Source organism: Falco rusticolus, chromosome 5 (assembly GCF_015220075.1).
Source record: "Falco rusticolus isolate bFalRus1 chromosome 5, bFalRus1.pri, whole genome shotgun sequence".
In the NCBI taxonomy this organism is placed as follows: domain Eukaryota; kingdom Metazoa; phylum Chordata; class Aves; order Falconiformes; family Falconidae; genus Falco; species Falco rusticolus.
In genome coordinates, this window is record NC_051191.1 from 87,935,914 (window position 1) to 87,961,766 (window position 25,853).

A 25,853-nucleotide genomic window follows, 5' to 3' on the forward strand; every position below is an offset into this window, starting at 1 on the left:
CAGCATAACAGTGTTTATTTAGTTTGGGGTTTTTTATCTGAAGGCCAAAGAGAACTTAATTTAATTGGTGGGAAGATAAAATAGGGCTGCATTTACAAACAGGTTATCTTTCTACTGTCAACTCATCTCGCCTGCTCTGTCAGTCGGTTGAATTTAATTGTTCCAAGCCTCCTAGTTTTATAAAGCTCTTCTCTCATTCCCGATTACCCTGCCTCTGCACAATATATTTTCTTCGCAGGTGACCGCGGGTATGTAGGAAAGCCTTGAAGGAGCGCATGATTAAAAAAAGACGTGTTAAGCAAAGCTAGAAAAGCCCAGGGCCAAACACTGGCACATACTATACTAATATATTACTTAGAAGGTATAGCAGACTCTTCATGTGCAGCTATCATGTCATGAAACTGGTTATTTTTCTAAGAGTTGCATACTACTTTAAATGATTGAGGGGAGAGGTGGTAGGGTTTAAGGCTGCCGATTTTTGAACCTAGCGAGATGAGATGGACCACAATGGTCCGTTCTGGCCCTAACTCTGTGATGCTGTGGATAGAGAAGTGTAGGCAAGATGCAAGCAGTTAGTTCTCCAGAAAAAAAAAAAAAACCAAACAAAAAAAACCCAACAAAAAAACCAAACCAAAACACTCTGCCATGACTAAGTGACAGAAATGCTAAAAACTCTTTATAGTCTAAATTCCCTTGAGTATTTGATGCAGCCTGCAAAGTGGATTGAATTCTGTCTCTACTGTCTGTAGCAGAGTTGTGGCAGTTCAGAGCTGAACGTGTGCAGTTTCATGGGTAGCTTTTGCAGCCTGGCCTGACCTCTGTGTTGCAGCGACTACAAGCTAGCGGTATGTGAGCCGGCAAATGCATATCTAATTCAGGTACAGCTGTAGGAGTTACAGCCATATCTCAATTAAAATTAGATTAGCCTACCCTACATTAGGTAGGCTTCAGCCAACTCACATATGCTCCAGATAGCTATTTCCCCAGTCTCTCTTTAAGCCAGTGCCACCACCATTATCAGGTTTGTCAGCACTTTTCAAAGATTTTTTCCTGCATTTTTAATGTTTGTATTCACACCATCCAAGGGGAGGCGCAACCTGGGTTGGCAAATGACGTCTTCAGATGAAATAAAATAATTAATCAAGGGACCTTTTTAAGGCCTGGATGAGCTCATACGTACTGTTAAACCAAAGTGATACTTTGAACTGTATTTTACATGTGCTACACTCACAACACAGGGCCAAATAGCAGCACACTGGGACTTTGTATCTGCTCTCCTCCCTGTACCTGCATTTTAAAATAGTCATATCAGTCTGCTTCTCAAATCTTGTTTGGGGCACTGGAATACATGTATGATAACACAAGCAAAAGACGAGTCTAATGTTGGAGGCTGATTTCACCACTCTGTGCTCCCCATCGGTACTGTCCTCATACTCAAAGCCTGAAGCTCGAGCAGCTTTCATGCTCCTTCCCTTCTTCTATTGCTCCATTGCTACCACAAAGACAACAGATGTTCACAAACAGGGTCTTACCTCACAGTGAAGAGTGAAGGCAATATTCAACACTTTAATGGGGTTGGTGGTTGAGAGGCGTGAAAGCTGAAAAAATCCAATGTGTTAGTGAATGTCAGATGTGATAGATAGAGCCTGAACTAGTCAAAGCAATTCTTAAGAGTTCAGCAATACTCTGCTTATGAGTATGCAGTATCTTGATCTCCGTCTCTCAGACTGAAATGAAGATGTATGCTGTATGCCTTTTTGATCCACTTGACTCACCTTACCTGGGATTATTTACTACAAGGAATGTACCTGGAATCTGCTGTGACAGTTGAATTCCTCTCAGTCTTCCTGTTCTCTTTCTGCTTCTCTTCCTAATTTGAGTTAGCCTAAATGAGGTCAGAGGAGCCCGGCATAGATTCCCCTGGTGATTCAGCCATGTCACAAGCACAACACAGGGACCAGTGAGTCAGCAGCAGATAAGAAGGAACAATTCACCCGCCCTTTTTCTTACCACCCCTGTCTCCCAACCCTCCTTTCCCCATGAAGAAGCTACAGCTCTCTCAAGAAATCTGTTAAGTGGAAGAGTTGTTCTCCCCATTGTCCAAAAAACAAACAAACAAAAAAGATTAAATCCAGCTCAGGGGTAAACAGGGGGAAAATGAGGAAGCATAGAAGTAAATACATCCCTTCCAAAACAGTTACTTTTCTCATGCAACTTCACATTTGCTGTAACGAAGTTGCAGTGTAGTACTAAAAGAGAAACATGGATTAATTTCCATCCTGGAGATGGAAAAGACTTCAGAACGTCATGCTACAGAAGTACAGAAGCCACTCCTCTCCCACTGCAGGCACCATGAAAGATAAACATCTTTCTCAACTGATCAAACACCATCCCAAATGCAGTTAGAGCATTTGCCTCCACTGCAGCAAGATAAGTCAAGCCCTAATCGTAACATGGTGGGGGCAGAAGGAGGGAGAAGTCTCAAGCTGTCTAAGCACAAGAAGTCTCAAGCACCGCCTCAAGCTGTGGGAGTGGTCGCCCATCACTAACAGGGAGCATAGGCACTCCTCATGCCTCCTTCCACCTTTGCAAATGTATGTCGCATCCATACCAGTTGTCTAGGCTGCTCTAGAGCCCCGTTCCTCTGGTGGTGAGTCATCTCCTCTTATTTTCTGGCTATTTTTATTCATGGCCAGTTCATTCTCATTTGCTCTTGTGCCAACATTGTCTTTTAGCTTAAATAGCTCTTCTCCCGCCTTGATGTATATCCCCTTAACATGTTTATAGAGAATAATCATATCCCTTCTCAGCCTTTGTTTTGTTAGACAAGTGGAGCACTTTTGTAGTCTCCTCACATATGACAGGCTCTCCATTTGCCTGGACACCCCCACAGCCTTCTTCATCACCCATTCCTGCTGGAGCCCAGCTAGCCACGTGACTGACTGGTACTGAAGACAATGTTCCAGATAACACCTCAGCAAAGCCTTGTACAATGACATTAAAATTTCCCTGTCTGTCTCAGAAATCCTTCTCATCCTAAAATTGTATTTGCTTGTTTCTCACCTGCATCCCAGAGGTGGCTCACGGTCGTACTAGCTGATCACAGGATGTCTAATATCTTGGTCCTTTCCCCCCCTTCTGTCATTTCCAATTTATGAATTTATTTATTCTGGCACATAGCAGAAATTCTCATGTTAATCCCAGGAATGTAACCTTTCACTCTGTGCTATCTAATTTCATCTTGTTTCTATTATCCTCAAGGTCACCCAATGCTTCCTTCACGATATCTCTTTTGTCTTGAAAGTCCCTCAGTTTTGTTTCATCAGCTAATTTCATCAGCACGCTCCTTCTTTGCAATTTTATTCCTAATCCCTGTCTTCTCCAGCCCTCAGTAGTAATTTCCCATGTGGTATCACCTTCCTGAAGTCCAAAATAAATGAGATGTGACACAGGTTTTTTTTCTCTCTAGAAAGTTCATTCTCCTCCCCAAGGAAAGTACCTGGTTAGTTTGCAATGGCTCTGCTTCGGGAAACCTGGACTGCATTCAGCCCGCTTTCATCCCCGCCTGTAATTATTTTTACTTTCACTAATTCCTTTGGTTCTTTTAAAAATGGGCCTATACAGATATAGACACCTTCACACTGTTAAAAAAGAGAAAAATTTAGAAGCACCAAATAACTGTAAGCAGATGAAAAAAAAAGAGCTTCAAGCTGAATCAGGGTATTTTTCTCTTTATTTTGGGTTTGGGTTTTTTTGTGTTATTGTTTCACCCCTGCTTCCCACCCCCTCAAACCTGAGAAATTCTTATTGTGATTCAACCTGAATGAATAATTTCCCATTCCTCTCTAAATTATGCTACACATTGTTAGTCTGACACCGCTGTAAAACCTTCAGGAGTTTCACAAAGGGGCCCAAAGCAGATACACATTGCTCATCCAAAGGGATGCTGGAGAGGGCCAGGTCCGAGGGGTGGGCAGTGATGGTTAGGAAAGGGCGGAGGGGGGTGGGTTATCTGCATACAGCAGGTATTTCCATCTCCTTTGAAACAGCGGGAATCCACATGCTTCATATGAGCCAGGAACGTGTTCGCACAAATAATGACTTGCATTAATAATGTTGTCAACCCCCAAGTGCTGGTGGCCTCTTTCCAGGTGCTGGTGGCTGAATTCAAAAGGGATGATTCACATAAGGCCTGGAAAATAAAAATAAAAATCAAGAGGCTTATCGGAAGCTTTACCAACCCTTTTCAACAACCTCATTAAGCTAGCCAAAGGAAAATGTTTATAATTGTAGCTGCCCCTGGAGACACGTAAAATCAGCTGGACAACACAGAGGTGAACAGGCAACAAAAACCAAGTGTCCATGGCCAGGTAGGAAGCAACAGAATGAAACAGCTTAGCCCTAAAACTAGTGCTCCCATACATTAATTAAACAAACAAGCCCTAAATTCCAAGCAAGATCCAGTGTGCATCACCCACTGGTGAACACCTACTTCATGTGTGAGGCTACATTCTCCTGGGCAATGAGGACTGCAAGGCAAACCTGCAGAGTAACGCCTGCACTCCTGTGTGTCCTACCAGCACAACCTCTCACTGTGCTGCCATCCCAAATACCCTAAGGCACTCCCCACCAGAAGAGGTGACTGATGAAAAATGATCCTGTTCATCTGCAAACAGCATCTATTTCTGCTGAATCTTATCCTGATTTTCTTTGGATTATTCTATCTGCTATCTGTAAGTCTCTCCCAGTAACCATTGAGCCAACTGGCCATATTCAACCCAGTCTGGCTGAGGAGCACAAGTTTCAAAGATATTGAGCTCTGAACTATTTTGTGCAAAAAGGCAGACAGGTAAAGAAGGGTCTTTTAATGTCTTTATGGACAGAACAGCTGTGGTGTGTGCTTGCCACTTAGCAAACACTGGAAGACCTACACAGGGGCTCAGTCTTGAGACACAAATCTGCAGGAGACTAAGCTTCTTCATTTCACAGAACTAAGGTTTACATTAGACATTCAGGTCTCATCTGCCCTGGAAAGCTGAAGAAGTGGATGAATTACATTTTTATATGAGACAATAAAGCAAAATTCAAATGACAGCAATAAAGAACGAATTTTTGGGCAGGGGTGAGACTCTGAATGAACCCCAAGTCATTACTTCTGCCCTTTTATACCCATCTATAGGTATAGCTCTGTGTTGAATGCTATAGGACAGGGAGGACAGGAGCTACATGGCAGACATTAATTTTTTTTCACAAGCCCTCATATAAAAGATGCATTGGTTTGCCCCAGATTTTGCTGTCGAGATATTGGATGGGAAAGTGCTGAAGAAGTTTCCATAAGTTTGGTCTCCAGACTACAGCCTTCATGACACAGACATTTCTCTTGACCTGAAGTAAAGCCAGTTCTTACCCCCCAGCTTCAGCCTGTTTCTGTCCTCCACATAGCCAGGAGGTCCTTGAGAGACCCTACTGCTGAAAGAAAGAAATGTCCCTGTATCCATGCTGTGAGCTATATGGCTAACTCCTGGAGTCAAATGAAAACATATGGACCTTGATTTACCTAAACACTACCCTGCTAGTTCTTCTCACTTCATACAAACATCTTAGTTTCTTGACCCGCCCTTTTTCCTAAACAAGTACGACAAAATCACATTTAATTTCAGGTGCTAGTTAACATCGTCTTGGTGACAGGGAAACCTTTCTTAAAGAATTCACATCTGTATCCTGCAATGCTTACGGTAAACATCCTCAAGGTTTTTCTCTCCTGAAATGGAGCAATACTAGCCAGAACACCTGACATTTCTGAATATTTGCTCACAGTAGTGCATACATGGCTTTAATGCTGGAAAAAACAGAACAGCCCCTTAAGGCAGGCTCATTTCTATTTGCATTCAAGCAATAGTCCAGTTTGACTAAGCTACACAGCTTTCCAGCACTTTTACGTTAGTGTGACTGCATCCATACTAAGGGTGGCTGATAAAACAGCATAAAATCACTTTTCTAAATGAACAATTAGAAATGGACACAAAATTTGCATAAAGATAGCAAGCTAGGGAGAGATGAAATCCTTCTCCCCTTTGGGTTATCTTTGTATAGCAAGAAAATGGAAATTGGTGCTAATGCTTATATAATTCTATAGGCACATGAAGTGGTATAAAAGTATTACGGAAAAGTTAGATATTAGTGTTAATATTAAGGCACATAAATAAAAAAATATTGTTCCGGTTTCAGGTGTAGTGTAAAGCAATGGGGCCATCACGAGAGCCAAAGTAGAGAGACACTCATCAGACTGAAGTTGGATTCCATCTCTACCCTGACAATTTCCTTCCTTATTCAAAGCAATTGTTTCTGCCTCTCATTTGCATAAGCACTTTGCTCATTAACATGCTGTAAGAGGAAAAATGAGCTGGGGGTGGGGAGAAGGAATGGGCTACTGATAGAACAAAAAACCCTGTTTTAAACCAGGGAGTAGGAAGGTCACATCAACCTCAGGACGATAAGAGCTGAGGTCACTGAAGGCCACGGCACCTCGCTGTCAAAATCGCTCAGAAAAAGGAGATGGAGCTGATGCTCATTCCTTACTCTTCTATGTACACGACTATCTCCCCTCTCCAGTTCTCCTTCCCTCTTCTGCTCCCTCCCACCACTTTCTCTCCATGCTGCTGCCTCTTTTCAGCCAGAGCTCTCTGGGCCAATTCTGCGCTCAAACCAGCTGGTTTCCATGTGCTGAGTCCATTTTCATCTCCCCCAGCAGAAAAAGCACCAGCCTTCCAGGTTTATTGGTAACTGCCCTTGAGAGAAAAACCCACAGCTGGTGTAGAGTGGAGCTGAGAACGCACCCCCAAAACAGCCACGGGAGGGGGACAGAAGAGGCAGTTTGGTCTGGAACAGCCGCTGTACCATGGCATGTGTTAAGATTTGTACTGGATTTCTGACAGCCGTGGCGAGCATGCCCAAGGGGGTGGAAGACAACAGAAGCTTCTGCCTGATGCTGCAGGCAGGACACATGGACAGCTCACGCTCTCCGCCAGTGGATATTGGCTCATGCCACTGGCTTGAGACAACATCTGGCTTCCTCGCTCTTGCTCCTTCCCACTGGCTCTCTCTGATTACAAGGACAGTTTGCTGCTAACGTGGCTTCAGCCCAGGAAATAACTCCATTTTCAGGGCTGGCCAGACTCAGGCTGAACAGAGACGAAGCAATAGAAGGAAGAAAAAAAAAAAGAAAAGAAAAAAGAATAGGAATAAACAGAGAAGTGGGATGAAGCGCTACATAGTCATGTAGGTACACGTAGGTACAAAGCCATGGATAATGAAGCTGAAAGGGATGTCACAAGATCATAGTCCTTTCCGATGCCCTAACTGTTCTAATCATACTTGTCTAACTATGTTAAGAGAACACCAGTGGTGGAGACCACTCCCTCCCTCCAGGGAGTCTCTACTGTTGGAGAATCTATCCCAGTGAATCACTTGTAATAAAAATTTGCTATTTTTTGTCCTTGTCAATGGGACAAGGAGAGGACGGTTGCCTTTGGTTGTGCAGCAGCTTTCAGATTGTGGAGGCTATTTTCACCAGCGTTTGTTGGCACGCATTAAAGGAGCAAGATTGCCAACTGTAGCATAGACAGGACTCAATCACAGCTGGTCATGTAAGTGCAACTGACAGCAAATATTTGACACAGGAGCACACGTTCATGTATTGTTTATATTAGACTATGGAAAAAGTAAGTACCGTGTGTTAACTAGCACATAGCAAGAAACAACTCCTAACCACCTTGCATGCTTTTGCGGTGCGAATGATGCAAATGGAGGAAGTACTGATGAAAAGCTGAAACAGGGAGCCTAAAATGCCTGTGCTCTCTCTCCTCTGCCTTTCCTACACCTTCTGGGTCCATTATTCTGCTGCTGGAACTCATCAGGTAACACAGGTCAGGTGAAGGCTCTTGAGCTGACATCTCAGCAGTCTTCCAGTAGTCAGAACAGAAATGAAAAAAAGATCCCCCTCCCACCACCATCAGCGTCCACAGAAGCAGCATCTCCTAGAACCCAGCAGAAGTGTCCAACACAGGGTGACTTCCAAGCTGTACCAATAAAGGCTTCCTGTCGCACTCAGAAACATACCGTTTCAATTTCTGAGTTTGGAAAGAATCAAAGGAACATGGCTCCCACCTTCATGAGTGATACTATTAGACCAAACACAGCAGTGATGGTTCCCACCTCTATGAACGTTACATGCTTCAGCAAAATACAATTGGTTCACTGGTCATTACGATCTATACACTTTCCCAACCTTGCAGCTTAGAGCCCAGCTTGCACAGAAATGGTGATTTGGCCTTTGGCTAATTCACATAGCTAGCCCACACCAGGTATGAAAAGATGGAAAAATCCCCACCCACAGTAGCTGGTTTAACTACAATCCCTTGCAGGTGTGATTTCTTCATTATTGCATCATTGAAGGTGTAATAACAGCACATACAGACACATCCACATGAGCTTTCAACAAACAACGAAGCTGGTGCAACACGGAGCTCACTGGGAGCCAAGCAGCCCCACAAATACCCAGGTGTTTAGATGGCAGCGCTGAAAGCTATGCTGTACCATGGCTGCTGGCACCAAAACCAGTTTGGTAAAAAGCAGAGCTAACCATGCAGGTGTCAGATGTCTGCGGAGGCACAGTAACCTCCAACTTTCAGGTAGACCAGTGCATGTTCTCATGGCCTTGGGAACTGATGCCCACGTCACTTAATTCAGCAAAGCTCCACTGCACTCAAACAAGTTACATTATTTGCAGCCCAAACCCAACCTGTGCTGGAGAAACAAAGCCAAATTCGTATTGAAAAGCATGTAGGAAGAGTATCATCCTACAGTAGAGAATGACTTCATTTCTACAGGCCACGTTATTATGCAAATAATCATCTTTGTTGTCATAAAACTTGACAAATTAGGACATAAAATTTAGGAGGTGATGAGCTTAGCATGTTACTCTCTCCAAGTGCAGGTGTAGCTTGTGAGTCTGTGGTTTGTCAGGGCCGTGGGAACTGTGCTCCTCATGCCTCCACAACAGATTCCCAGTACTGCCCTGCAGCTTTGCTGCTTAGGCACTGTCTCTTTTTGTTTTGTGAAGGGTCAGCAGTACGCTATGCTCACAACAGCAGCCTTCAGGCAGCCCAACACTGTGGTGCTGCTGACGCTTCAGTGCAGAGTGCTTTAAAGCCAAGAAAGTACTTTTATGGGGTGTTAATAGTCCCACGAAGTTGACTTCCCCAGTGACCCAGGCAAGGTGTAGCAAATGAACTGAGTTGTTTTACTAGACACCACCAATTGTGATAGAGACAGTGACTAAATCTTCAGAAGTGTTCGATTGGAGAGAAATCTTATTTGGCATGTAGTCAATAGCCCAGTGAAAGAATAGAGTGCTGTCCAGCAACATCCCCAGAGGTGTCTGGCACATGTAACAGAGGCTGGGGATAATAAAAAAATCCCCAACTTGGATTTTCAGAATGCTAATCAAGTTTACATTTCATTGGAGAAAAACAATACATTCTGGTTTTGTCTGTTTCCCAAGGCTCTTGAGACACCCAGGATCTGTCAACTAGCCACAACAAATAAATTGAAAAGTGTGATGCTGTAGAGGAAGGATCTTATCCTGTGTTGGGTAGAAAAGCCACCATAAAAGGGATTAGACAAACTCTTCAAGTAGAGCTAAACAATATGGAGTATCCGTTCAGCGGGCTGAACAATGTCTGATGCAGGTAGCCCATAAATTGTCGACCCCTGGAGGCTAGAAGCAAATCCCAAAGAAATAATTTCTCTATACTGCCTTGTTTTTCATATGCTTCCTGGAAAAGCCTGGTACTGGCTACTGGCTTATTTATCTGGGGTTGTTTGGTTTGTTGGGGGTTTTTTTTCTGTTTAAAGATATTTTATTTTATTTTAAGATGTCATGTTTCAAATTGTTCTATTTCAGTTCCTTAGTTGTACCTAAAGGAATGATCATCGTTGCTCCTTGAAAAGAAGTTTCCTCAACAATCTCTGTTTTATTGATAGATTAGTTTTGGCTCAAAAATAATGGCATCATTCTCTTTCATGGCTTCCTCAAATACCTGGATCAAGTCACAACAATGTACCCAGTGACATTCCCAGGGGATAACAGCTTTAAAGTTTGTAGAGATGGTACCAGCTTCCAAAGAGCATTGTACACGTACAGACACATGCTTCCCTAAGCCCCATTTTTCATTTCCCCTTGTGTCCATTTCATTCTCAGCTTTGAGGCTGGCTGTAGCCGAGGTGCAATGAAGACTTGCTCCAGATCTCTGATGCCTTCCCACTGCAGCCTCGAGGAGAAGGCAGCCAGGTTGCCTACAAGAGCAAGGAGCAGATTTCACAGCGAAACATTCCCAGCAGAGCTTATAGGCAGGGCCACGTGGGTGTTTCACTAATAAATAGATCTGCAATGCTACAGTCCTTCAAGCTATAAAAACAATCATTGCGAAAGCTTGGACAGAAAGAGGGGTCCATCTACCAGCCACAACAGGGCACAGGAGGTGTAAAGAAAGGGATGGAGCAGCTGGAGAGTGTGGCCAGAGGGAGGGCAGGCAGTGAAATAACATAGGAAGGCAAGACGGCTTTGCCCTGTCCCTGAATATGGTGTGCCATCCTCTAAGTCTAAGGGTTAAAAATACAGGCACGGCTACAATCGGGAACTTCCTGAGCAGTGTTCAATATAAAAACGGAAGCAAGAGTGAAGGAATTTGAGGCAATTTCCTGGAATCTCTCAGGAGAGACTGAATTTAGCTTGGTTGACTTGCCTCCTGCTGAGAAAAAATTATTCTTCTCTCAGAATAATAATACTAATTATTATTATTATGACTGCTTACATAATAGCACTACCTTTCAGTCGCCACTGAAATCCAAAACTTGTCATGCTGCACATTTTACGCACAGTGAAAATCCTTTTTCCGTCTCCATGAGACAAGATGGGATAGGGGGAAACTTACCATGACTCATGATGCGAGAGGTAGTAAAGCCAGTCATGGAAATCTCTTCTTCTGGTAACTCCCAGTGCAATTATCTACTCGGGTCTTCTGTCTGTCTGTCTGTCTGGGCAAACTCCAAGCTGCACTGAATTATTTTTCACCTCTTTACTCACTGGGCCATCAACCTGAAGGACATGCAGGAGGCTATGGCAAGCTTTCCTTTTTTCCCTCCATTAATTCCATTTTTTCATTGCCCTGCACCATGAAGTTGACAGCGATGGGTTTAGTTTTGGCCTGATGTGAAGAGGACATAAGGTGGTACTGGAGGTACAAATATCCACTATGAAATCTAGCAGAGTGGTTCAAGTTCCCAGATTTAGCTCTGTTACTACTTTTTAGTAGAGGATAGAGTCCCCTCAGCTGGGACATGGGAACTGGTCATTGGTGTTCCCTGCTCCAAATCGTGCACAGAAGAAGCTTTGTTTAAGCCGCCTGACTTTGCACTGAAACAGGTAAGGAGCGCACACGAGCTCTGCTGCATAAACTCTACATAACAGCTGCAAGTTGTTGTATCTCTGACCTTCCAGGGTGAGTACATTAGAGGTCTTCCTCTCACCTCTGAAATGCCTGGACATTCAGCTGAGTAGTTCTGAGTCTTGTGATGCTATAAGTTTAGAAAAAAAGTCTGTGGGAGCTTCCAATATTAACCGAAGCTGTTTGCTCACCAGCAGTGTATGATGTGCATTACACATGACAGACAGCAGGGCCTGAAGACATAGAGCTATAAGAACTGCTAACAGTCCAGACATTGAAAAAGCATACAGACCCTGAAGAAGTTAAAAAAAAATCCCACTGGTTCCATTTCTTTGTTCCCCGGGGGTGTCCTCTCCATTTTTAATTTGTGGTGTGCTTTGTTGTTGGCCGGAGGGTGCCACAAAGCGTCCAAGACACTAATCTTTCTAATAAAATATATCCTTCTGGATACAGAAAGTGCCAGAAGTTTAAAAAAAGAAAGAAAGAGAGCAATCTCAAAATCAACTTGCAACTGATAAGAACAGAAAGGTCAAGTTCTTCTCAGCATAGCTGGTATTCGCTTTCATATTCACATCTCATTGCCTCACATCAAGAATAAGAAGTGAAAAAACTAGTCTCATGGATCAACAAGCGTCACCTGCCATGAAAGAAGGCTCTGGGATGGGAGTCCGAGTCTGTGAGCCAAGACAACTGAGTTGCCCAACTGCATCTGTCACTGACTTGTAAATCACCTTCTCTCGCAATGTCGTGAGTGTTCAAACTCAGAGACAGGACCAGTAATGCTTAGAAAGCTCATGAGGCAAATACTATTGTAGGAAGCAGAACCAACAGCTTCAGGTGGCTTCAGCATCCAAGTCCATCAAGCAATACACAGCCCAAACTTCGGTGCCTTTTTATAACCTTCTGGAAAGGTGTGGTTAAACAGCACAGGTCAACAAAAGAGACAGGAGGAACAGCAAACTGGGTAGGGCACAAGCCCCTGCAGGTCTCAAGGAAGTGGCTTGGTGAATTATCTTCTTATTTTTGCCCAAGGTTTCCAATTGCGAACAGAAACTATGGAGAGCAACTTTTCTGGAAATCAGATCCAGAGCACCTCAAATTAGAGATGTACTGCCTCCACCCACCTGCTACCTCTCAATGAAAATGTCAGCCTTAATTCATGAACGGTTTTAAATCCTTTAATGGCAGGGACTTGAAAAGCGGCGGGTATTATCACAAGCGTTCAGCACTGGTATCAGGCGCGTGGCTATTTTATGAGCATGCAGTGCTCTCCCCCATCCTCCCACCCTGGAAAGTTATAATGTATCTCTGGGGCAGGTTGATATTTGCACTTTGTTGACACCCAATAAATAATAATCCAAATATTTGCACACATGGAATATTTTGTGACATTATAGAGCTGACAGACCCTGATTATTCGGGAGCTGCTTTGTGTGCAGAGCTCCCATTGGTTTCAAAGTAAGTGCGGAGTTCAGAAGAGCTGCAGAGTAAGACCCGTGACATTTATGTTTATGAAATAGGAGAGACCTTATCATTTGCTGGTTCTGTAGTCACAAAGCCAGAATAGCTGATGAGGGGCCTTTGCCGGTATCTTCAGTATAATCACAATGTACACAACGGAGGTGTCTTGGCAAGTAGTGAGCGAGCTAAGGAAAACAAAGGGAGATTAGCAAGGGGTGCTGCAGGGCAGGAGGGGGGCACTGGCAGAGCTGGTCTGGGGACCCCCGGGGTTGGGAGAGCTACAGGGGCTGGGGGACCCGAGCGGGCACCGGCAGCGTTGGCATGGGGAGCTCTGGATGGGGAGATACTGTGGGGCTGCGAGGCGGGAGGGGGCACTGGAAGAGCTGGGTGTGGGGCTCTGGATGGAAACAGCAGGACTGCTTTGTGGGGGGCACTGGCGCAGCCAACATAGAAGCTAACAGAGCTCGTATGCCATCTGCTGCTACGCTATTAACTGCTATTAGTCACTGAGCTTCATGAGCATGAAATTTCCTTAGTTGCTGAAAAGGAAGGAGAAAAGCCTAGAATGTGGCTTAACTTTGATTAAGCACCAACAAATTTGGGACAATTTAAACAAGAGGGATTTCAAACATCTCATTGAAGCATGTTGCAAAATTCCTTCCTTGCCTGGGGGAGGTACACATACTGAGTACACCCCATTGTACTTCTCCTTCCACAGCACTTTTGTCAGCAAGATAAGGAGAAAGTATTTGCATGTGGTTAGGGAAGGAGCTATGGATTTGCTAAACGGATTTGTATCCTGTTCGGTTAGAGTGATATGGTTCAGCACATTCCAAAAAAGAAGGAAGTAGACAGTAGTACGAATAGGAACAGCTTTCTCAATTACGCTGGTTAAGAGAGATGTTGGTAGATGTTAATCCTCATGCTTCAGGGCGTTTGCCAATCAGCAGCTTGGGTCAGGAAGAAACATCCTACACCTTGTCATGGTGTAACACCGCACAATTAGAATCGATGTCTCCTTCTCACCCGCTAGCTTGGGCTTTTTGCTGGGGGAGGACACGGGGCTTCTTGTGGCCACACAAGGGAAGGTTCAGCTCCCAGAACTGCCCTGGGGGTACGGAGGGACCTTAATGCAGGGAAAAATAAATGCAAAATGGAACTGTTGATTTTCTTCCTGTGAGCACTTACCCTGGAAGCCAGACTTGAGCTCCTCCACTTGAGTGGGGAGGGAGATGGAAGGTCAGAGCGGAGGCGAGCTAATGTGACTGTCACCCAGCCACAACACGGTGACACAGCTCGATTTAAACAGCAGGCTGGAGAACTAATGCATTTGCAGATAAAAGCTGAAGGCACTGCTTTGAGAAAATTATAATCTCCTTCCTCAGACAGAGGGAGAAGTGAAATGCATCTGCCAGATTATTAGCTGTGAATGATTTGCTCAATCTTGCTGAGAGTACAGTACATATAGCAAGATTTGGCCACAACACGGGACCAGACAGCATCCAGCAGCCCTATGCAAGCAGCAGGCCAGAATCTGGTGGCAGCCACAGCAGCCCACCTGGGTGCCAGGCAGAAAAAAACAAACCATTTTGTGCCCCTGGGAGTCGTAGCTTACGGTCGGACTAGGCAGTGAATCTGATCCTGGGGCTGCCAGGACTGGATCAAAGGCTCTGCAGCCATGTCAGAACTACTGAGCTGGCCTAAGTTCACTCTGATGGAACACATTTGTCCAAAGCATTTTGACAAGTTAAGTTTGTGCTCAGCCAGTGCTCATCAGTCTTGTCCTGTCCCGTGAGAGACCCTGTGCTCCCCCGTGGCTCCTCGCGTCTCTCTCACCCGCACCGTTCAGGATCGGGCCCCCCTTGCCTGGCAGCCAGGCACCTGCAGTTCTCTGCACAGGGTGAGGGGACTGGGAATTCAGGCTTTCCCAGCTAACCCCGTCCTAGCGGAGGCACTGAAGGAAGCTGTTCTCTCTTCATGACCATACATTACAGCCATTGTTAGTCAGTCATTGTAAAGTGCTCTTGGAGCAGTGGCAGATGTCCTATTACACTGAGAGAAGTAAGACACCTGGGTTCGTTACCACCTAATTAGGTTCTCCATGTGATTAACTACTTGTGCTGCAGACAAAGAAGCAAACTACCCACATGAATGCCAACAGAAGACAAGCTGGCATGGCAGCAGCAGGCACCTGACAGGCACAGGCAGATCTGTAACTCATCTGGCTTCCTGATGGAGAGTGAAGGATTTTTAGTAAAAGTTGTAAAACTATAATCAGAAACTCTCGTAGCATATGTTTTGCCTGAGTCACAGATCTTTTGTGGCCCCTGCAAACCATTGTCATCTCACATACAGAACCTGTCTTAACACTGATCTCTGGCCCATCTGACCTGCCTAAACCTTTATGTTTCCTCCGCAGAGCCCTCAGCATCTCCTCCTCAGTGCCACCTCCACCTTCCCAGCAGGAGACAGTTCCCTGCATCTTTCTGTACTCCTCCCCTCAAAGCCCGTGCCATCCCCCTGCATAAGACCATTTTTTTACCTTTGCCTCAGAAGACGAGCTTCTGTTGGGAAAGCCCTTCAGGCGAGTCCTGAGATTCGGCTGTCTCCCTCTCCCCCCCCCATTGCCCAAACCCAGCAAGGTAACAAAGCAATTCTGTGAAAGTCTCTCCATCAAGAGCTTCCCAGCCTGCTAAGAGCTGAGGCTGCAGTGTTCCTGTGCAAGCCTGAAGGCAGCAGGCTGGATTTCCTCTTGAACGCCTGATCCAGCCCAAACACAGATCCACATTCAAACTGTCTGAAGCCTCCAATCAATCAGTGAATTGCACTGAATGCCCTTAGGAAAAAAAAAAAAAAAAAAAAGATCTTTGATGAGGCTTTGCTGCTAGCAACCAATCCAAATCCATTAGCTTTCACATCTGGAGTTCCAACGAACAATAAAAATGAGCTTGATGGCCTCAATCTTGTCCTCATTTTTCAGCATCACAATAACCTGGCTCCACTAAACACAATTCAGCATGATTGCCTCACTCTGCTCAGACTTCGGGGATACCCAGAACCGCTATAGCTGCCAGAGAAGAGGGTCAGGACAGAGGGTGCTTTGGCAAAACTCTGTGTGTGTGTGTGCGCGCACATATGCATATTAGGGAAAGACAAGAAGAACTGGAATCGGAGAGGACACTGCAGGGTAGAATCAGGGGTATTGGCAGAGCTTCGTGATATAAATCCACTCAGTATTTTCTCAGTCATACATGAGTATCTGTGCAGCACTACTGCTTTTACAACCCCATTTCTGCCTTTTTTTGAAGCATCATTGTTACTTCCCCCCTTGCGGACACTGCTGCTGCACCCTCAGAAGCCCACCCGAGCCTGCATCTCCACCCCTGGGCAATGGAGGGCCCTGCCTTGCCGCTGGGCTGTAAGGAAGGAGGGCTTGCTCTGCCTCCCAGGACGCCTGCAGGGAGGACCCAGCTGAATCCAGGTGATCTGAAATGTGAAAGAGCGGATGGAGGCTGGGGTAATTGCATGATTTGGGCTCATAATGAAAGCTGTTCTGACACCAGCCTGGGCTGGGCCGTGCTTGGACTGGTCCCAGTGCTGCAAAGAGCCCAGCATGGCACTGCAGCTGTCGAGCCCCTTGCCTGGCAGGGGGGTAGAGCCTGCGATCTGGAGTACCAGCTTTTAGACGCTTCTCTTGCTTTCTCCAGGAGCTTCCAATAATGCAAACGGTTATTCTGGTTTACTTTTTTTTTTTTTTTTTTTTCAGTTGCATTTCTGAGGTGCTGTTGGTGCCAAAGTGATGCGGAGAACCTGATGGCAGCTGTTAGGTGGGGGACTCTGGTCCTTCCGCTGCTGTGTGAGCAACCAGCCCTGACGCAGGATTTACCCAGTTTAGTTCAGCCTTATTTCCAATTACCTTACCCCGCACACATACCCCGCAAGAGCCCTCTCCCTGTTGTGGGAAGGGCAGTTGTTAGTGGCAGTGGCTTTTCTCCTTCCCCTTTTTCTCCCACACTGCAGTCCTGGTCCAGGCTCCCTAACCCCACTTCTCTCTCTTTGCCTTTTACAAAGAAGGAGCCCATGCTGAGACCTCTGTGTGAAACCATGAGCAGCATCTGCTAATGGGCAGCCTAATAGCCATTTAATGGACCCAGTAAAGCTAATAGATTTGTAAGGAAAATATGAGCAACAATAGCCAAAGAGGAGTGCTCAAAAGCAGACAAAACTGGCAGGGTCTTTCCCACTTGGACTCAAGGAGCAGAAGCAGTGCCTGCAGCCAGGCGGGAGCTTCCCTGGCTTTCCAAAGCTGCCACACGTTCCTGGGAAGGAGATTTCATCTGAGAATGACACTGTCTGCCCAGCCTGCAAGGTCGTGTGATCACCAGATGCTGTCACCTCTGGGGTGGAGCAGAGCGGGCAGGCAGTAGGTCAGACCCCCCCAGCCTGGGGAGCAGGTCACCGCTGGAGTCACCACTTTTAATATGCTCACGGTACAGAGAAAGGTCTGTTAAGGATCATCCCACAGACCCCTCTTCCCCAAACACAGTGGAGCCTACCTGTCAGAAGCAGACGGATTTATATGATCCTGCCAGAATTTATACCTAAATCTTTTAATACTTATTTTCCTTATGTGTAGCCAAAAATTTTATGACACACGCTAACCCCTGCTCAAGAAACAGACAATATATTTTGAAGGATATTGTATCTAGCTGACATAGAGTATAAATTCTCTTTGCCACGCTGGTGCCCACCTCTAGTTATACAGTCACTGTGCGGTGAACATCAGCCCACATCTCTCTGGGGTTCCTCCAAAGGCCCTTACCCCTCCGCACGTATGCTGCCTGTGCGGGATGCCCGTGTTGGAAGTAAAAGCTGAGTTGAAACAAGTCAGGTTGTTGTCAGATGATCGCACTGCTTCGGCCTCAGCGTTAGTAGCACCACCAGAATAGGATATGCACGATCTTGACAGACTTTCCCACACCTCTGGAAGATGTGTGGGGTCAGCGAGGGAGCCGCGTGGTCAGCTAGAGGACAGCCTGTGAGGTGGGATGTCTTGGCACTGCAGCCTGCTTGGGCTCCTCTGCAGGCTGTGTGTGCAGCGGTGGCAGGAGGTATGCTCGCAGCCCACCAGCACGTCCACTCGAGAGACACGCCAGAGTTTACCAAAAATGCCGGGTACAGTCTCAGTACAGCATCATGATACTAGTCTAACGCACGATCCTGACTCTCCAGCTGCTCTCCCCTCCCAGCCCACCCCAGGGCCAACTCTGTTTCAAAATGGGACAGTGTAAAGGCAAGTTGTATTTCTGTGTTTTGCCTCATATTTCCCCAGCCAGCAGCTCTCTGTCCTCCCTCCAGGCAAGCCCAGCATCACAGCAGAGCCATGTGGCTGGGATCAGTGTGGTCTTACGCACTCTGATTCTGCAGCAGGTATGGGGAATGGGTATGAGATAAGGATGCCATCCTCACAGTATAATGGAGAAAAAACATTTTTCACTTCTTTTCATCATAATGTGAAATCTCTGAAAGATAGGTCCTGGCCCTCAGCAAGATCAAATTGATTGCCACATGGGGAATTATTGACAGGAGAGAAAAAAACCACCTCTCTCCTATTGCTGCATCCTAAAAGCTCACCAAGCCCTTATCCAAGAAGTGCAAAATCACGGCAATGGTGTGACAGATGTGACAGTTTGGCCCATTACTAACAAACAAGCACATTGAAGGTGATTGCATTTCCTTTTTGTAGCTGAATTTAGCAAACTATAACTGCCCTCTGGTTAAAATAATGTTTCTCTGCTTTAAAGGGTAAAAAGCACGTGTTTACGTCCTGTTAAACCTGCGTCTTCAGCCGGCTGCTTGGACCCGATTGCATCTTGGTAGTCACGGAGGAGGGATTTTGAGTTGCCATTACAAATATTAAATACATTGACCAAAGCAGATCCTACAGAGAGGAGCACAGAATCCGTGACTGCCCAGGAGACAGCTTGCACATTGATGCTTGAGGGATACACACATCCCCTACGCCCGTACCGCCCAGCCTGAGCAGCCGTGCAGCTCTCAGCCTCAGGGAGCCTCTGCAGCAGCTGGCTGGGGTGGCACCCAGACCCAGGGGACAAGGAGCAGGCAGACAGGGAGCTGGCTTTCAGCATCAAGGGGGAACACATCGCCAGGGGTGCCCTTTTCCCGTGGAAAACCGGAGGCTACCTTTGCCTTGGCAACACCACAAAGACGACTAGGATTCATAACTGTAGGAGCTCCCTGCAGCCAGGAGTTTGAATAATTCACTTCCCAGCAAGAGACATCAATCCTTTCTCCACAGCCCCTTCTACCACCTCATAAGATGTATGAGGGGAAGGCGGGAGGCATTTTTATTATTTTTATTTAGTTTGTGGATGTTTAGTGTTCCTCACTATGGGCTACATTCAGTCCTCACGTGCATGATATTCTCAAGACCTTTATCAGTTAACTATCCTTGCTTTAATTTTCCCCCTGTTCTCACCCTTACTTTTCCCTCTTTATAAATTACAACATTCAGGCCTTTGCTGGCGGTAGAGAGCACTACATTGTTCTGGAATAAAATGGACTTTATTCCATTATAATGACTCTGCTTCCAAGGGGGAGTAGTTACACTGGAATAAAAGTATTTTTTATGCTCCAGTCTGGAGCATAATTCAATCATAAATTACATCAGAAAAAAATAAACCATAATAATAAAATGGCAGTTTGTGCATTGATTAAAGTGAAAACACTCTTCATTCTGGAATATTCTGCGTATAAAGTGAAGTTAGTGAGCAATAAGCAAGGGTGTGATTTTTTATAGCACACTAACTACCCTTCATTCATTCCCTAATGGATACCCTGCCAGAAAACACGAGTGCCTTTAGGTGAGGCAGGTTTGAAAGTGGAATAAACTATTGTGCATTAAGGTGCACTAGGAGTATTCATAAGGGAGCATAGGGAAGTAACTAGCGAGGCAAAAATCTACCACTAACTACTCCCCCAGTGGCACCCCCAGGGAAGTCCAGCAGGTCCCAAGGCTGGAATAACTCTAGTGGAATAATTCCTTACGTTTTCCCAGGGTAGGAGATATTTCCAGGCCCATTGGTCCTCGTGGTCTGGGTTTTGAAACAAGTTATGGGACCTTGTGGAGAGAGGAATCTGAAGCTGGAATGAGGATACGTCACCAGGAGATGTGCACCACCAAAACTATTCCTCCTAACCCTGCATCAGGATGCAGAATGCATTTCAGCCCCCCTCCCCGAGCAGCTGACCAGCCAGCTCAATGAAGGTAGGGCTTTGTATCTGTCCTGGTACCCCAGAAGGATCGAGCAGCCAACATCACACAAATACAGCCAAGGGCTATACTTAGGGCAGTTTCTGTTCACTTCTCTTGTCAGACATTAATACAGCATTTGTACCCAGCATCAGTTTGTATCAGCCAAGAGCTCTTGATCAGACTTCAATGTCCCCCATAAAGCAATCGCTTGCAGGGAGCAAGGGAAGTGATCTCCTGGCTAGGAGACTTCCCAGGGAGTCTGTCATTCTCTTTGATTCCACTTTATATTTTTCTCTGTATGAATTTACAGACTGAGAGAGTTAAAGAGTATTCACATGTGCTGGTTTTACCTAAAGAACAGAAATGTGCTACAAATGCTCCTCAGCTGATTTCTACCACAGTCTGCTAGACAATTAGATCAAGGTATGCTCCGCAGAGAGTCGTGTGCCAGCCCCAGCTCTGCCAGGGAGCTGCTGCCCGTGTCCCCACCGACGACAAAGGATGGGTCTGAGTACAGTAAGAAATCTGGGGTCCTCCCAAAAGTGGCACTCTTAAACCCTTGGCAACAATCTGGGTAAAATTTACTCCTGGTTCAAAATTGGAATGGCCTGCCATTTGGGAAGCCTGAACATTCCAGACATCAGGATGTTACCCAGGACCTGGGCTGCCCCCAGCCAGCCCTGCCCCCGCCCCTGCCTTGTAGCCCCCCGGGTCTCCCCGCACCAGTTCTGCATTTCTTGCTAAAAACGTTAAATCAGTCACACCCAGAGCTGGCCTTAGCTATGCCTCTACTGGTAAAAAATATCCTCAAAGCCTCATTACTTTACACATTTTCACTAATGTGATGTTCAAGTATCACTGAATGCCTCATACACAAAAATTATATTCCAGCACTTCAGCTACTCATGACTAACACGAAGGGGCCTTGACAAAGCATCACACTCCGAAACATCACTGCCTGTACGTATGTTGAAGGGAACGCTGCCTTTGAGAACCTGTTAGTTACAGCTGAAGTCCAGTTTCAACGGACTTCAGGAGGAGGTAGAGATCCACAGGCCTCTGAGCAATCTGAACGTCAAGGCACGGGCAAACAAAGTCTTAGGAGTCCACCTACTTCTGTATTTTGCCCTCTATGTTGAAAAGTAATGTAAGCTTAGCTAACTTATTTTGCACAGAGCAGGGTCAGGAGAGCTCACACAGTAGTCTCCTGCCAGAGCTTGGCTGTCAGGATGGTGACATTTAATGAGGGGAACAAAATTAAGACAGGAGGAAGGTGGTGCTTAGAGTGTTCAGCTACCAAATTGGATTCTCCAAAGCTTGTGATCTTAAAAGTTTTTTCCAACCTAAATGATTCTATGATCTTTTCCCTTCCCGGCATGTGATTTGTAGTGTGGGGCATGGAAAAAGGAGCCTGTGGAAATGGCACAGGTTTCACAGGAAGATTGGCCTGAGGCCATCAAACAAGTGTCTCTGGCGCTCAGAGCAAGAGTTGAACCCAGTGCCGTGCACGGAGTCACTCACTACGCGACTCAGCCCCCTCGCCGAAAGGTTAGGGTGAAGCACAAAGCAAACACAGAATTCAAGATGTGGATTATATCAACAATTACAGCCTGGAGCATAATTCAATTATGAATTAAATTGGAGTTTAAAAAAAAAACCCCATAATAATAAAAGGGCGATTTGTGTGTTGATTAAAGTGAAAACATGCAGTCATTAGGCTGTGTATAAATCTTGTTAGCTGCGAGCAGAGCTGGGTATTGCCATTAACCTGGTGAGTGCCTGTGGGGAACGGGCACTTGGCTGGGTGTTTAGCACACAGATGTGCAGCAGGACAGCTGCTGCCCTCTGGGACCTCAGCACCAGAGGTTGGGCAGGAGGGTGGTACGTATCTACCGGCAACAATAATTCACATGCACACATTATGCAATATCTTGCACACATCTGTTTTTACGGGACAAGACCTAGCACGAGATTGCTGTCTTTGAGCCTGAGGTGTGAAACCAAGACAAGGGCAGGTGATAGGAGATGCTTTCTCCATAGACCATAGTCAGCCTTGCTGTGACGTTGGGGCCACACACTGAAAGGGGAGGGAATCGCAGTCAGCTTGTGGAAAAAAGCATGAGGTCTTCGCCCATCCTTGGTAAATCTCAAGAGGGTGACGGAGGCTCTAAATGAAAGACATATCCTCTGATAGCATTTCTGCATCCCAGAGAAGTGCTTAGAAGACCAAAGCTAGGAAATTCTGCTCCTCTGCATTCCTTTCAAAAGCCTGCAGGGAGCCTTGAGGGATGCAGTAAGGCAGATGTTCTTGGCCCCTGCCTCACACCCCTAGCAACTTCTTGCCCCTCTGATCTGTACTGTGGACAGGGCAGAGACCTCAAGCAGGCCTGATGCATCCTAGACCTCCTTCACGTTCACTATTAAAACATCAACACACTTCCCCTCGCCCCCCCCCCTCCCCCCCAGTGCTGTATGTCCTTCCTCTCACATCTTTCTTGCCCCTCGGGGTTCAGGACCTTGTGTCTTCCCAGCACATTTGAATAACCTTCCTGAGTAACCCTGCTGGGATGCATAAAGGTTCCTTGCAGCCCCTTCTGCCTTCTGTATTTCATACCTCTCCTGAGCCAGGCACACTCTGTTCCCGTATTATGAGAGAATAATTGCTTTTCCCCACCTCACATCCATACTATTTTCTCCTCTTTTGTTTTACAAACTCCTCTCCCTGAGAAATATGTCCCTGCACGAGAGCATTAGATCGAATTTTTAGATCAAATTATCCTTCTGTTCTATAATACTATCCGTAATTACTCCCTGTAACTTTGCTTTTGCTGGTGATCGCAACCATCAGGCAATTTTCACACATCTCGCCAATAGAATTCAAGTACAAGCAAATATTAGAGTGAGTGTGAATTTATTTTTATTTATAAATTACTTAACATAGAAAAAAAAAGACAAGCTCTGAGCACTTAGCAAATTACTGACTTGAAATAGATTTTGCAGAATTTGCCTGTGTTTTCTCCTGTGCCTTGAAAAAAAAAAAAGAAAAAAAGCGCCATACATGCTCAGAAGCTGGAAAGAATGGAGAGGAACGGTATGAACCATGGCATGTTTCACAGTGTAAGGATGTAAGTTCTGGGTTTCCAGTACAATGAGGTTCCTCAGCCCTTTGTAAGCTTAAGCACAGACTCAAGATTCCTCCTTGAGAAAGGCAAGCTTAGCATTTCACCTGCTCGCGTATGTCGGAACTGAATCTCCTTTAGGCTCTCGGTAGCTTCACCTGGGAGCTACTCAGCTACATCCCACTTTGATTTGGTTTGGAAATTCTTTTCCCCCAAATTTGTGCCACCTCCTGCAAAATTTCTCCCAGAGACCTGGCCAACAGGGAGCTTAGCTCTAAATTAGCCCAAGTTCAGTTGAAACTGTAGCAGAAGAGAAAAGGAAAGATCCAATAAACCCCCCCTGCTTTTGACTCCAGCTCAAAGTGTTCAGCTCCAGAACTGAATCCAAAACCAAACTTTGCAGTTCAGACCCATCTGCCATGAGCCCTCGGCTCGCAGGTGGAAGCCTGTAACCTGCTGCCAACGAGGGCATGTTTCATGAGACTGCAGCAGGAAGGCTTGGCTGGCAGAAAATATCAGTGTCTGCCTTCTCCGGTGGCAACACGCACTGGCTTGCTCATACACAAACTGGACGTTTGGGCAAGCAGGAGAAAATCAAAACCATCACAAAAAACTGCAGCACATTTTTTTTTTTTTTTTTTGTCATTTTGGCCAGGCTTGTCCAAGCCCAAGGGGAGCAAGAGCCTAGCTGTCTTAAACAAGCTTCTCTTACTATCACCAGCAGGCAATAATTCCCTTCAGCGTGGATTATCAAGGCTAATCTTAGATTTAGACTGGGACGTCACAGGGAGGTTGCAGGAAGGAGGGATTTTGGCTAAGAGAAGGGTCCCAGCAGTGGAGTTTGTTCATGTTAAACGTCAAAAAGGGGGGTTGTTTAGTGACTTTTGGCAAGCCTTCTTCCAGCAACCAGGTTACGGATTGGATCAGGTGTGGGATCTCCGTTCCACGATGTTTTCAAGACTCAGCTCAACAAAGTCGTGGCTGACCTGATTTAGTGTCCCGGGGAAGCTGGATTACATGATCTCCAGAGGTGCCTTCCAATCAGCCTTTCCACAGCTATGTAGCACAGATACAGCCTCCTTGATCTGGTTGTCTGTATAAACACAAGAGGCAGGGCTGGGTCTGTATCATCCCACAGACTTCCCAGCAGCAAAGTGAATCATAGGCTCACAGAATAACTTGGGATGGAAGGGATCGCTGCTGGTTATTTGGTACCACACACTTCACAAAGCAGGGCCAGCTTAGATCACCTACCAACACAGTGTAAGAGTCGGTCTAAAGAGAAAGATATTGTCTCAACATTGCTAACAGAGACCTGGAGATGGAATGTGGTCCTCACAGACACCGAGACCCAGTGACCCTGAAGGAGAACTGCATGGTACGAGGAGTACTATGCCGCTCCCTGGTACCTGGCACTGGAAGGAACAACTACGATAAGGTCGCACAACAACTGTTGTCGTAACAACGAATCAGAACATGCGTGATAACCTTGCTCGAGAAGGCAGAGACTGACAACAATCCATGGGCCAGAGGAGGAGCAACGTGTATTGCTCTGTATAAAAGAAGACTCTTTAGCAACCGAATTTTAGGAGATCTCCCCCACCAAGGATCACGACGATCGGAACGACTGGCGGGACGCTGCCTGGACCTGGGACCATAGGGACGCCTTGGACCCATGGTGGTAAATACAATCCTCTTTCCTTTTCTTTTTACTTTTTTATTTTTTTTCCTTCACTTTCTGTCTTTCTACCTATTGCACGCTGCTTTACGGGCAAACAATAAAGTTGTGCTGTTTGATTAAAGCATAACCCCTAGGCATGGTCACCTTGATTTTTGTGCTTCGAGGTCATAGTAAACAAACCATCACAAGTCCACTGAGTGGACCATGACACACAGCAGAGGCAGGAGAGATCACCAGCTATTTCCAAAGGCCCACCCAAAGGTCACCTTTCTGCAGAAGGTTTACTTATGCTGCTGGGCAGCCTGCCAGACACGTGGTTCCTAAAGGATCTCACACCTCTCCCTAAAATATTCTAGTATTCCACAAATGAAAAGAGATTGAAAAAACATTCTCACTTGTTCTGCTTCTAGAGGGAATCCCCATAGTCATTGGGCATTACGAAGGGAGCTGAAAGGCCCTCAGGAAGAGATCTAGTCTCTTCCCCCCATCCAGGAGCAGAACCCCCTGCAAATACAGCAGCTCAGGTAGAAATTGTCCTTCAAGTCCTGTGGTGAGAGACACCCCGTGGCGCCTCCTTAGCAGCCTTTTTCCAGTGCTTCACTCTCCTTCTGTAACACTTCCCCAGCGTTTTAACTTAGTTTCACCTCCCAGGGTAGAATGGAATGGCATCTTTCCCTCTTCTTCGTGCACCTCTGGTACGTTACCATCACGTTCCTTCGTGAGCCCTGCAAGGCAGGGACACAGCCTCACGGACACCTGTACATCATCTAACGCAACCGGGCATGAATCAGAGCCTTCCCCTTCGTACA

The 25,853-nt window shown here is 45.9% G+C and overlaps 1 long non-coding RNA gene across 5 annotated transcripts in view; it reads right to left on the reverse strand.

Moving 5' to 3' along the window:
• Positions 1 to 3,715: 3,715 nt before the first annotated feature.
• LOC119148711 overlaps positions 3,716 to 25,853 on the reverse strand; it is an 87,728-nt gene continuing 65,590 nt past the window's right edge. For all 5 annotated transcript variants that reach the window (XR_005104467.1, XR_005104468.1, XR_005104466.1 and 2 more), the window contains one exon: positions 3,716 to 4,192. This is a non-coding gene — a long non-coding RNA (uncharacterized LOC119148711). The remainder of the gene's footprint in view (positions 4,193 to 25,853) is intronic.